This window comes from Hippichthys cyanospilos, chromosome 1, assembly GCF_059441005.1.
Source record: "Hippichthys cyanospilos isolate Australia breed blue-spotted pipefish chromosome 1, RoL_Hcya_1.0, whole genome shotgun sequence".
NCBI classification, from domain to species: Eukaryota; Metazoa; Chordata; class Actinopteri; order Syngnathiformes; family Syngnathidae; genus Hippichthys; species Hippichthys cyanospilos.
Window position 1 is genome coordinate 15837376 of NC_142369.1, and position 13405 is coordinate 15850780.

Below are 13405 nucleotides of genomic sequence, written 5' to 3' on the forward strand. Positions count from 1 at the left end.
CGGTTACATGCAATGAAGTAATACCCGTTCCAAATTGGCCCTTTGGTCGGCGAGGCTGTGTAGAGCACAACCTTGTTAAATCCCCTCAAAGTGTCTTTCTGTCCGCTTCCATCACTGTGTGTCACACAAGCTAATCAGTCGGTCGGTGCTCCAAAAATGCTTTAAAGTGCGTCCTACACAATTGTAACGGCTTTCCTTTTCATGTATGCCTTTCTCCTCACTGTTTCTTAAGTCACGGAAAACATTCTTGCTTTTATTCAGCGGTATGTAAGATGCACTTGGTGGAAGTTTCGAGCATGCCAACAGCTGCATGGACAATACCTCAGAAATACGCTCTCCTCTCTCTCTGTTTTCCTTTTCAGAGTAAAATGCACATTTGATTGACAGGCCCTCACCCCTGAAGGAGAGAAAGGCCAGGGTGAAGTGTCTTCCGACAATAGCCTGAGGGCTAACCTTTTGCATTTTTGTTTTAGACCGGGATTTTGGGTTAGCATAATTTTACTGCAATTCATCACCTTGCCATCTTTATTCCCCCGACTGCCCCGCCTCCTTTTTGATGGATTAATGGCAGGCTTTCAGTTTTTGTCCCTAAAAATAAACACCAATCTGTTTCGGGGTAGAGCCCTCTAAACTAAGTGTGGTGTGTAATGCAAACCTATGGCAGATTTAACAATGTATGTCTTAGCGCTACTCATTTATTATGCAGCTTAATTTCTTCCCTGTATGGTGGGAACACTGACTGATCTAAAAATACCAAAAGGAAAAACTACATGTAGAGTGCAATTATGGGCTTGTGAGTTGACCCGGTATGCTAGTCGTGGCCAGGCCGCCTGTGGGTGGTTTCTGAGGTAAGGCCCGATGCACACTGGGCTGGTAGCATCGCTAAGCTTCAGCTCAAACATAAAACAAGCCAATAAACAAAGGAGAGAAGCCGTGATGATGTTTTTGAGCCATGAACGGAACGTGAGCTGCATAAATACACACTGCACTCTAATAATATACAACATTAGCATTTTTATTTTTGGTTTAGCTTTTAAGGATAGACTTGTATTTGACAACTGTCTGGTCTCATTTCAGCTCGAATAACTACCCAGCAATATCACCACAAGGAAGATCAGTTTTCCAATGTTTACATGCCTGAATGTTTTGTGTTGTACTGTGCTATGTAACAGTGTAACCTCAAAAGTCAAACTTCCAAAGTTAAACACAATTTTCTCGGTGTTGCTGGCCAACTTACAGTATTTCTAGGCCGTTCTGTTTGAATGACTAGTTTTTTTTTCTAATTGATTGAAATAAATACAAAGTGAATCAATTTATAAACTCAAACTGTTGAATGAATAAAATCTCTATTACCTGTTCAGGCAATGTTTTACCAGTAAGCGCCATTTTACACTTCCAACTCTCTTGCAAATATTGAATTTCTTTCAGCCATTGCATATAATAACTAAATTAAACTAAGATCAAATAAAATTACTCACCCAAGAACTTTTCAATATTGTTGGATATGCATTTTAATAAATGTCAACAATCATTAACTGACTTGCCAGAACGGCACTTTTAGGGCTATCAAGTTTGTTCTGCTGTTATCACAAAATGTACATTTCAACCCCAAATTTCAAGAGCAAGATAAGGCAGGAATTGAGTCAGTTTGACTTCTTGGCTGCTTCACCATGATGAGGGGCTAATTTCCTGATCATCCAACAGTTCCTGTCTGAGAAGAAAAAAAAAAAAAAAACACACCTTGCTGGAGTAACCTTGCCATTCACTTGACCTGGAGCTCAAGGGGTTATTAAATGAATGTGTTTAAAGATGTGGACAACATCAAAGTGGCTGTGACGATGGAGCTGCAAAGGATCCCAAAAGAACAGAGTTAGAATAGAGAGTGGTTTACCTCCAAGGGGAAAATCTGTAGTTTGTAACTGTCAGGTTCACCAAATACTCAAAATGATTCCTACAGTAACGTTGATGTGAAAGATATATTTCAGCCAGTCCTGGAACTTTTCGTTCTTTACTTGCTGATATATGGATGCATCTGTGTGTTGGTGTTTAGTGGTCACTGTAACCAGAAACTGTACCGCAAGGGCGTCTCAGGACCAGGGCAACCTTATGGTATAGAAGCCACATGGGAAAGCCCTTGTTTAAACTCTACCGATTGATGTTCAACACACCCTCTTCCAAAAGGGAAGTACAAGTATCTCTTTTCACGTCTAAATCTTCAAATACTTGGAACTCGCAGAAATAATTATGGGAGAGGCCAAATCCACAATGTAATTATAGTCAAGACAAATTCTGCTTTCAATGAAAAGTCTTTACATATTTTGAACCATATGACGAGAAGCGATGCCTCTTGCTGTCAAGCATTCACCAGGCACGTATTACTGTATGTGGAGACTTCTGCGGTGCCGCACTTAACTACGGTGATCCTCAAAGTCTAAGCCGGCAATTGAATAATTGATGCTGAAGATTACGACACACCAGCCACTGCCAGGTGAAACCCAAGTAGCATCATCATTGTGCGTCCTAGAACTGCCCGGAAACCAGACACCTCCCCAGAATGTCCAACGGCGATATCTCGTAGATCAGTGAGCAAGTGAGGGTGTGCAAGGGATCCGAAGAAGAAGTTTCTGTTAACCAAGCTCCTGACACCGCTGGGCTGATGGGTGACAGGGTCAAGCCACTGCAGGCTGTGTTATCAGCATGTCCGTTTACTGTGCTTATCAATTAGCCTGCTGAGAAGGGTTTTCTGGAAAAGACTAATCCATCACTTCCATACGTTTTCTTTATCACTGGTGCCTAAACCAGCTGTCTAGGGTAGTCACATTCACACACATGTGCAATTTACATTCTTAAATTGATTGAACGCATATAACTTGGAAATAGACAGAGATGCTGCAGAGAACCTAAAAAGCACCCAGAAAAATGCATAAAGTCCAGTATGAGCTACATTTGGACATGGAAAAGAGCGGTGTTGTTTTGGCTGGGTTTTTTTTCATGACAACCATGTTTTGGAGGGTGTAATGCAAACATTCAAATGGTGGTGTGACATTCAGAACAAACCAAAGAAGGGAGGGAGATAGAAGCAGTGGAGTGAGGCAGTGTTTAGAATCAAGTGGAGGTGAGTGGCTACAGGCTAGATTTTATAGATGTGATAGTTTTGTCAAAATATTTCAGATGTAGTGTGCACACGTATGCTAGCCAATGCGTGTAAAGTGTTCTGTCAAGTCTTATATACTTATGTTTGAAAGAAAATATGTCATTGGATGTTTTCTTTTTCCATATGTCAAAATGGAGTAATGTTAGGCACAAATCTCAACATGTCAAAAGTATCTACTTCTTACAACATTTTATAAGAACTGAACATTGAATGTCCCATCACTTAAACACTTCGAGTTTGACATGTTTTGTTTGTTCCATAAACTGACACCTTGAGCAGATACACGTTTGCTTTACCTGTGTTTCGCCCTCTAGCTGCAGTGGACTATGAGCAACAGGGGTCAATCATGAGAAAAACATTGTGGTTTATAGTCCAAAAATTTATGGTACCCTGGTTCAAAAAGGCAGTTGCTTGACTTACCTTTATTTTTTATTTACTTTTCAACAATTAGATTTACAGCAGAGCCCCGCTATTTGCGAGGAATTGGAACCAGTTTTTAAGATATGTAGTATGAGTTTACCTGCTTGAGTTAGATTTTCCTTTATGTAAGCCCCCAGTTAAAATTATGTTGACACCGCTGATGTAAACCTTTTCCAAAAAGGTAGAAGGAAGTTTCTGATTTTTATTAGATTCTTGACATGCACCTTAAGCACCAAACCCAAGACCCAGCTAAAATTTGATCATTACTGTACTTCCCAAAATCTTGAATTGAAAAGATGAGATAAAGGCAGTGTCTGGTTCCTTTTGTACGGTATGCGAAAAAGTATATTCTGAAGCATGATAAGCATTTGATCAGTTTTAATTAAAAGGCAATTAGACACCGTGTGTGTTCCTGGAAGTAATATTTGATAAGAAAAGATAATAATGAGTAAGATGAGTGAGGTCACAGCGTCAGTCAATTTTGAAGGCTCACCGTGGGAGCTCTCTTGGTGTTATCTTTGGCTAACTAAAGTACCAGGTCCCATAATTCATTTAATCTGCCTTAGTGCTGGAGAGTTGTGCGTTTTGAAGCTCTCTCGTTGAGCGTCTCTACTAAAACTTTGACTTTTTTGGGATACATTTTCTGTCTGGCAATATGGTTTGCCAAATGAATATCTTCATACATGTGTGCACATGAATGTTACACCTCTGCTTGCAGAAGCTAGTCGGTCAGCGTCAGTGGTCTGTGCCAAACACGGCATGCTGCTGTCTTCTTGATAGACTGATCCTTTCAGCCTGTTGCCCCTGGGGTTATGGTGGGCACGTCACAAAACACCAGAACAAAAAATACCTCTTTAATTGTAAAACAGGCTTGTGCTATTCATGTAGCATCTCTTTTTTACTTGCCACCTTGCCATCCTTGTTTTTTGTTTTGTGGGTGGGGTTATTGGAATTCATGACAAACCATGGTGGTGTTTTTTGATCATTTTCTGTATTAAAGATGACTATGAGACACTTAGTGTTTACTACTTTTCTTTGATTGACTGTGACTGTTAATACCGTGTAGACAGTATAAATTGCCTCTGATGGTGTCATAACTATTAAGGCCATTTAAATGGCAGAAAATGCTCAGTAAAGTGTTTTTCTCAATGTTTTTATTTTTTTATTTAATGATTAAAAAAACAGTTGGATGATAACAGCAACTGAAAGACAGTAATGCCTGAGGCCCATCTCAATCTATTCATTCACTACAGGCCCAGCTCAAATTGGTTTTTGACATATGGTATTACCTTTCTCAAGGCCAGCACGCAAAAATTGATTTTTTTACATCTGTAGCTGTCAAAGGGAGTGAATGAGTTCAATTAAAAGATTCAGACTCTTCCTGAATCAATTTATATAACGATCATTTATTTCCGTCCCTACTTACAACCTTTCAAAATAATTACATAAATCTTTGTTTGTCCCATGCTTTTAAGAATGAAAACGGACCAAAAAAAGACTAAATGATTTGTGGTATATCTCAGGAATCTATGAGGAATGTTTCTAGAAACCAAGATGAAATGTAAATTCACAGGAATTTAATTAAAGGACATACAATTAATACCAGGATCTACTCGCGTCGAACCTTTCTTTGTGTAGTAACGCTCATTTCTTTCCACTCTTCCCCCATAAGCCTAAACCCTTGCCACCCACCAGCTCTAAATCCTTTTTTGATGGGTTCCCCAGGCAGCGTTCCCTTGCCGGTTTATTTGTCCGATGCATGATCTGACACAAAACAAATTCACACACTCGGACTGAATAAATAAACACAGGGGTGACCTCATTCAAGTTGGTCGTGTAAATTATCATTTTTAAATGACACAGTGATGCATCTATTTATATACCTTCCTAAGAATAACTCAGACCGTTCCAACAGTAATGGAACATTTAAAAAAAATCTGTTTGTAAAGTCCAACTTTCCTAGACGTTTCTTCTTATGAAAAATGGAATGAACAGTATGACATCTAACTGCCCTTTGCTTTTTTTTCCAACCTTTGAATCACCAGCATTTTCATAAAGAGAATGTTTACAGAATACGCTTGGCAAGACTGCATTTACCAGATTATGAATGAAACGATTGGAAGATTGATGACAGTGGCCAGAGACTTTTGTTGGCTCCGCACCATTTGTCATGCTGAGTTGTTTTGTTGTGTTAACCATGACAACTGTCTCAGTAGCTCCATCCAGTTTCGGGATTATTGGCTGACCATAGGGAGACGTAAGGGAGCAGGAGAGCAGAAAAGATAATTAGAGGGGGAGAAAGGAGAATGTTGGCCAGGCAGAAATGCCCCAAAAAATTGAGTAGAATAAGTGAAACTACTGATTTGGTTACATTTACTTTGGCATGATATAGTGAATTTGTGTGGTCAAAAGACATGGCATCAATAACAAGTGCTTTAGCAGTCATAACAGCGTGAGCACGACAGCTGTTCAAAGTATGGAATGTTACCAGTCTGTTTTATCACCATGGTCATCAGGCCAGCCTTTTTTAAAGGAACAAGATCATGGTATTTTCTTTACACTTTCCACAGTTATATGTGGGCATTTAAAATACATTTGGCCCATTGGAGATATTCTGTAATTTCTTCTTAAATGTGCACTTTATGGTACAGATATTTCTAACCAGGAAGTGAAACGTCTTGTTTACTGATGCCGCACCTCTCATTGTGTTGCTGCCTTGCTCTCTTCATGATGTTGTTCAATGCCAGCCGGCCACGAAGCTTATCCTCACAAGACTCGCCGGTTTCTAGAGTCAAGTGAATGAAGGAGCCAAAAGCAGTGTTTTACTGACATTAAACTGTAAAATTGTGTCAAGGGCTCACTAAGAGCATCATTCCCATGAGAAACCAGTATTCATAAAAACCGTTTTGCCCATGGGTGAATTATATGCTATCATATTTTTCTACTGGATTATGAGGCACACCTTCAATGAACAGCCTATTTTAAAACTGTCTTCATATAAAGGGCGCACAGCATTATAAGGCACATAGAATAGAAGCTACAGTAGTGGCTGGGGTTATGTTATGCATTCACTGGATGGAGCTGCGCTAAAGGTGATGTCAACAAAACATCCATCCATTCATCCTTCCATCCATTTTCTAGAGCCGCTTATCCTCACAAGGGTCAAAGGCCTGCTGGTGCCTATCCCAGCATATCCAGTTATCCAAGTAAAGGCAGAATGATCAAAGGAACCATAACTGATTTAATGAACCATTTGCAGTTTCACTGTTTGGGCTGTGTGTGTGCTTGGACTTGCATGGCAAAAAATTGGAGCATATATTGCATATCAAACTTTCAAACAGGGTGTTATAAACATTGAAACCATAAAAAAATGTACTGTATTTCTAATTGAAATGCAGAAGTAAAGATTTAGGAATTTACATTCATTTATTTTATTTTTTCATCGCTCAAATGCATTAGCCAGCCAAACTATCGCTCACACATTGGGGTGCAGTTAACCCAAAACTCACTGATTCTAACCTGCGTTTTATTTGTTTCTTTATACAGGAATGACAACCTTCCTCCATTTGGCTGGGCTGGTTTTGGCTCTATCCTTCCCCGGTGCAACATCTGAGTCGGCTACTCTGCGGTTCTTAGGGCAGACGGACTTTGTCGTCAATGAGACGAGCTCTGCTGTGGTCCGGCTAGTTGTGGGGAGAGAAGGAGACCCCATCAACGTCACTGCTTTAATTCTGGTAGGAATTGTGGACTATGTTGTGCATACATGCTGCTTTATCTTACCGTGTCTCTGGTTAAAATTAACTGTCCATGTTGAAAGTCTTCAAGCCCTCAGCCCATCAAGCAATACCTTTGCTTGCATTTTTAGCCAATCAACATAAAAAATGATGTATGCTAGAAGGAAGTCGTTAGCAAACGCAGTAGCGGGTTGGCTTCATGGGCCTCACGTGGGGGTATGTCCCAGATGCTCACAGTTGGTGTGTAACAAGGCGAGCTGGCCGTGCAGTGGAATGTGTGAAGAGGTTAGCACCATAATGCTGTTTACACAATTTCTCTTGAATCAGCTGTGATATATTCAGCAAAATATCTAAGGCATTTTAAGTCGGGAAAAAAGAAAGGAATAAATTGACTAGAAATCATGCAACAGCCGACCTTCTGTCTACAGTACACCGTTCTTATCGTAAATACTGTAACTTTTGGAATCAAGTGAGCATTTCTTGGTTTCTTCATTTCAGCTGGAAGGGGAAGACACAGGCGATTTTGAGGGTGTTAATGCTGTCGCCTTTCTGCTGTCCACTGAATCCAGTAAGACCATATTCATTGCAGTGAAAGACGACAACCTGCCAGAAGCTGATGAAAAGTTTACTTTCAACCTCACTCTACAGGTAAAAAGCCCATCGTTTTGGCCTTGCAGCATTAGTTGATCTTTCAAAATGTCAAATTTGATGTCAAAGCTTCTGATCTTACTGCTGTTACGGTTCTTAATCTTCTTGGAGGTGCTGAACTCTACCGGTCTTATACACGCTGAATTATTATTATCATTTTTTTTTACTGGTGTACAAAACAAACTGCCTTGAACAACCAAGCAATGTAACGTGATCATCTGCAGCCAGTGATGGCAAGGCGGATTGACACAATGAAACTGCGGGTGTCTCGACTTCCGCAGTGGAGGCTCTGCCAAACCATTAAAACGAACTCACCGAACCCCTCTTAACCCAGGTTAAGAACCACTGTTCTTCAAGCTTCTACTCTACAAAGTGTCGCTCTGTTTTGATTCACAAACCTTAACACCAGCCACTTCTCAACCCCAATAAGCCCTCTTTTTAGGCTCTTTGATGTGTGTCCTCCATAAGACTTGACTGGGGTCAGACGGGGTGGGGGAAAACGTACATGACCAGAGCGCCTTTGAGGTTCTTTTCAAAGACATAGCTGTGAAAGGAAACAGACTTTGACAGCCACAAAATCCAAGCAAGCATACTGTATTGTGTGTTCCATATTGCTGTTGAAACCCAATTTTAGATGAAAGCCACAGTGTTTGCATTGAAGTTGAATCTGAATACTTTTCAAGCAACGTAGTATTTAAGACAAAATTGTATTTTGAACATATGGTGTGGCGCTACATTGTAAATCCATTTCACTTCAATAGCTGAAGATTCCTTACACCTAGAGGCTATCGCCATGGTTTCAGTTAGTATTTAGTTGTCAAGTTACGAGTGATGACTTAAAGGGGGGAGACTGGTCATCTCTATCTCACCACTTGCCCAAGTTCTAAGAAAAAGGCAAAGTGTGATCAATTGGGATTGTCATCTCTGCAAAACAAGCCTGACATTCCTCACAGGATTGATTTATCATCTTTATGTGACGTTAAGTCATTTCCCTGGGGTGCATTCCCATATTTAGCCCACAAGCAGAGTGAAAGAAAAGATGAGGCCCACTTAGCCTTTCTATTTACACGACAGCGAAGACAAAGCTTTGGCCAAATGCCACCCTATCAGTTTACTGGAGGGCTGTCTGCAGGATAAATGTGCACTGCAAGTAGGGTCACACACCAAGTATCAAAGTAAAAAGAGAAAGTTACATTACAAATGTTTGTAGGTATATTGTAGTTGTTTGTCTTCATCGCTAATTACTATGAATAATATAAAATATATGTATAAACCAGTGGTATTTCACTTAGGCATTGGATATTAGAATTTGAGCTCAGCAATAAATCTAATTAATTTGATTAAGTTGTCATTTTAAAAATCAAATATTTGAAAATTGAGTTGAATTGTAAAATCAAAACTTTGCATGGGTGACAAAATACTGGCTTGGGATGTGTTTATAATAATTACTAACTAATTAATTGTGTCATTTTGTTGAGTTCTGCACAATAATTAAAAAAATATATATATAAACCAGTGGTACTTCACGTCGGTATTGGATATTAGGATTGGGGCTCGGCAATAAATCAAATTCATTTGATTAAGTTGTCGTTTTAAAAATCAAATATTTGAAAATGAGCTAAATCATAAAATCAAAACTTTGCACAAATGCCGGCTTGGGATGTGTTTATAATAATTGCAAACTCATTAATTGTGACATTTAAGTGAGTTCTGCACTAGCTATGAATAGCCATGTTTTTTCAAGAAATGAATGTGAAGTTTATGTTAAAGATGATATAAAAAAAAAATGTTTGAACATTTTGCACAAAATGTTTCCTAACTCCCAAAGATGCATCTATACATCTATGGAATCCAGATACGCAATCCCATGTATTTATTTACATAATTACAGTCTTGCTAATTCTGGATTCAGTTAGAGGTGCGGTCCAGACTGAGGGTCAGAAGTGAAAACGTGTGTATTTTGTGTGTCACTGTGTTAATAGACTCATGCCTTTGTGGGTGGCTTGGCTCTGTTAAAACATTGCACCCCCAGTGACCATTGCAGGACTTTAGCAGTAACAACAAGGTTCCATTAAAGCTGGTAATAGTCCTTTCGGGATAGTGTGAAGGCCCTAAGCATGCTGTTGTCTTTATTGCTTAGCTTTACTACTGACAGCTAACCAATACATTGTGGTCGTGAACCACCACCTTATGCTAATGAAACACTGGTAGGCCAAAAGGTGCAGAATACCCTATAGTTTCTCCTTTTATATTACCATTAGGCTTGGAAAATATACAAAGCCTCCTTTCACAGTCCACAGTTTGTGGATTTAATTGTCAAGGCAAAAAAATCTATTGTTCAGTCAGAGGCACATGGGAGATTTTGAGATCTTCAGTTCTTAGTGCCAAAGGATGGCGCTCAAGAATGAAGAGGCATCCCACTGAGAGGCAAAGTGACAAATGAAGTGAGCTGAGACTAGTACTTCCTGTTTTTGTGCCCTCTCACCATGGTGTCTCAGTAGTGGTGGGCACAATAACTGAGTGAAGGGAGTGTAAGCATCAGGGCTGATGGAGGAGGTGTTGGTGACCTAGTTTAACCATTTGAATTGCTTCTGCTCTCCAGAGCTCCTCCAATGGTGTGACGCTGGGAACACCCAACAAAGCAACCATAACCATCCTGTCCAATGACAATGCCTTTGGAATCGTTGCCTTCAACTCAGTAAGAAAATCCTAGAGGTTTAATTATCTCAACTCCATTTGTTCTTTATCTTTGTATTTCTTTTGTTCCCTAAAGGAAATGGGAAGTGTGCATTTGAGTTGTACATAACCATCAATCACCTCAAATCTTACACATTATCTTATTTCACGAATTACTGTGGTAGCATAAACAGATGTCTTTTGAGGCTTTTAAATACATTCGAATCCACATCAAACCTTACTTTAATATATCAGTGGTGGTGAATTCTGTTTCCATGGTAGCCATGGAATTTTTGGAACTATTTGTCTTACCACCTCCAGCTGGTTTGATGTGATGGATGATTTTTTTGCCAAGTCCAGTTGGGCTTGTAACTGATATGAGTTGGATCTTTTCCAAGTCTTTTTTGTTTTTCTGTTTTCAGCTATTGTTCATACAGACAACTCATTGTTCATTGTAATGGAAAAAAGACAGCACCAAAATGACAAAGTTTTCACTAATCCTTTATCATATTCTTCTTGTTAATCTTTATTATACTGATATTTGTCAGCTGGCGTTCACTAGATACTGACATCTATCTAGACATCATTTTGTTTACAAAGTGATCTTGTGCTACAAACCATCATACAGATTTCTACAGATTTTAACCAAATTTGTGATTTGATTATGTCTTTCATAACATGTCCCTCCCATTACAGACTGAAGAGGTCATAGTCGATGAACCGAGAGGAAGAAACCAGTTTGTGTCTTTCTCTCTAATCAGACAAAGGGGGACTTACGGAACAGTGACTGTGAATTTTGAGGTTTGAAAACACGATGCCTAAAATAGACATTTTAAATACTACAATGTTTTGATATTGACTTTTCTTTTTCAGATCACCGGGGGGCCCAATCCTGCCTCTGAGGATCTCACTCCAGACAGTGGGAATATAACTATACCCGTTGGGCATTCTGTCGTTCACTTCACTATCCTCATTCGGGATGATCAGGTACCAAGCAAGAGTGAATTATTTACCACTTTATATAAATTGGATGGTTGCATATTTCCCACATTTTTCTCGTGTGGACCAGATTCCGGAAGATGATGAAGAGTTTACGGTCAAGCTCACGGGCATAGCTGGTGGCGCTCTGCTCAGTTCCAATGGCAGCAGTGTTCAGCTGAGGATCCGACGCAATGACAGCCCACTGAGGTTCTTACATTCGATCATGGCAGTTCCAGAGTCTGCTGGGGTCATCGCCCTGAATCTGTCACGTGGTCGGCTGAGCGAGGACGGGCCGCTTGTCGGCTCTGTTGACACTGAGGTGCTTTTGGTGTCCTATGTTATCGATATTATAAAAACATGATTTACCAAACCTGAGGGAAATTGCTTCGTGTCCTAAAATACAGTGTTTGAAAGACAGATGATGTAAACATTTCTCCATCCATCCAATTTACTATTGCTTATCTGAAGTGTGTGTGTGGGTGTGTGTGGGTGGGGGGGGGGGGGGGGGGGGGGGGGTGCATATCCTAACCAAATGCCCGAGCCACCTCAATTGGCTCCTCTCTATGCAGAGGAGCTGCGGCTCGAATCTGAGTCACTTTCAGATGACCGGAATCTGTGATAGTGTTGGGGCCCTTCCGGTCACAGCCCAAAAGGGCATGGGCTCACATTTTGTGAGAGTGGCCAATGTGGTTGGGTGCGTAGCTAGCTGGGCAGCGACCTTGGACTGAGATCCCAGCTACAGAAGCTAACACTTTTGAAATGCCAGAAGCAAAAATTATTGCAGCTTATTGTCTATTCAGCAATGCTATTATGGAGGTTTTGAAGGCTCTTAATGCTGGCTTGTTGAACCTAGTCTCACAGAGTCATGCAATATTACTCAAGGGGATTTTTTTTTTTTTCAAATCAGCATCTCCTTGTGCCCAGGTCAATTTGAAACTGAAGCAATTTGTGCCGGTCCCACCCTGAACCGTTTTAGACGCTAACCTAGCCAAAATCTTAATCGTAAACCCAGGATGGGTTGACACAGCCAATTACCATGCAGTCAGGACATGTAAAATAAAACAAAACAGTTTTTATTCGGTGGTTGACTTCCCACGAATTATTGTTCAATACACTTGTCTGTAACTCTGCAACATCCTTGTTGTCTCTTCCACGAACACGTCCTATTCCATCACTTCACATTTCATTTCGATGTTTATTTGGGATGTTACTAAATCAGACTTTTCAATGTGCATTATTGAACATACTGCCATAACAAGTAACATTTGTACTTAACTATCTGCAGGTTTCTGTGGATTATGCACTTCTAAGTGGCAAAGGGCCGGTCAGCGCCACAACTAATGAAGACTTCCGTGACCTGCAGCCAGTCAGGACTATCACCTTCCCTCCATTTGTCTACAAGACCAGTCTTCTGTTTAAAATCACAGATGATGACGTGCCAGAAATTGCAGAGTCCTTCCAAGTGGTCCTGCTAGAAGCGAGCCTTAAAGGAGATGCAGTGCTAGTTGCACCCACTACCGTGCTTGTCACAATCGAGCCCAATGATAAGCCTCATGGTGTCTTGTCTATCAGCAGCAGTGCGGTCATTCAACCAATCAGCATTGACGAGGACCTGACACAAAGGTGAAAGCCTTTCACGCCAGATTGAAGTGAGATGACATTACAGTAGTCTTAACAATTTTTCATTGATTTTTCTGCAGATTTGAGGGCATCGTTATTGTAAGGAATGGAGGTAGCTATGGAGAAGTCTCCGCCAACTGGTCCATTAGCCGAAACTCCAGTGTCCTCTCTC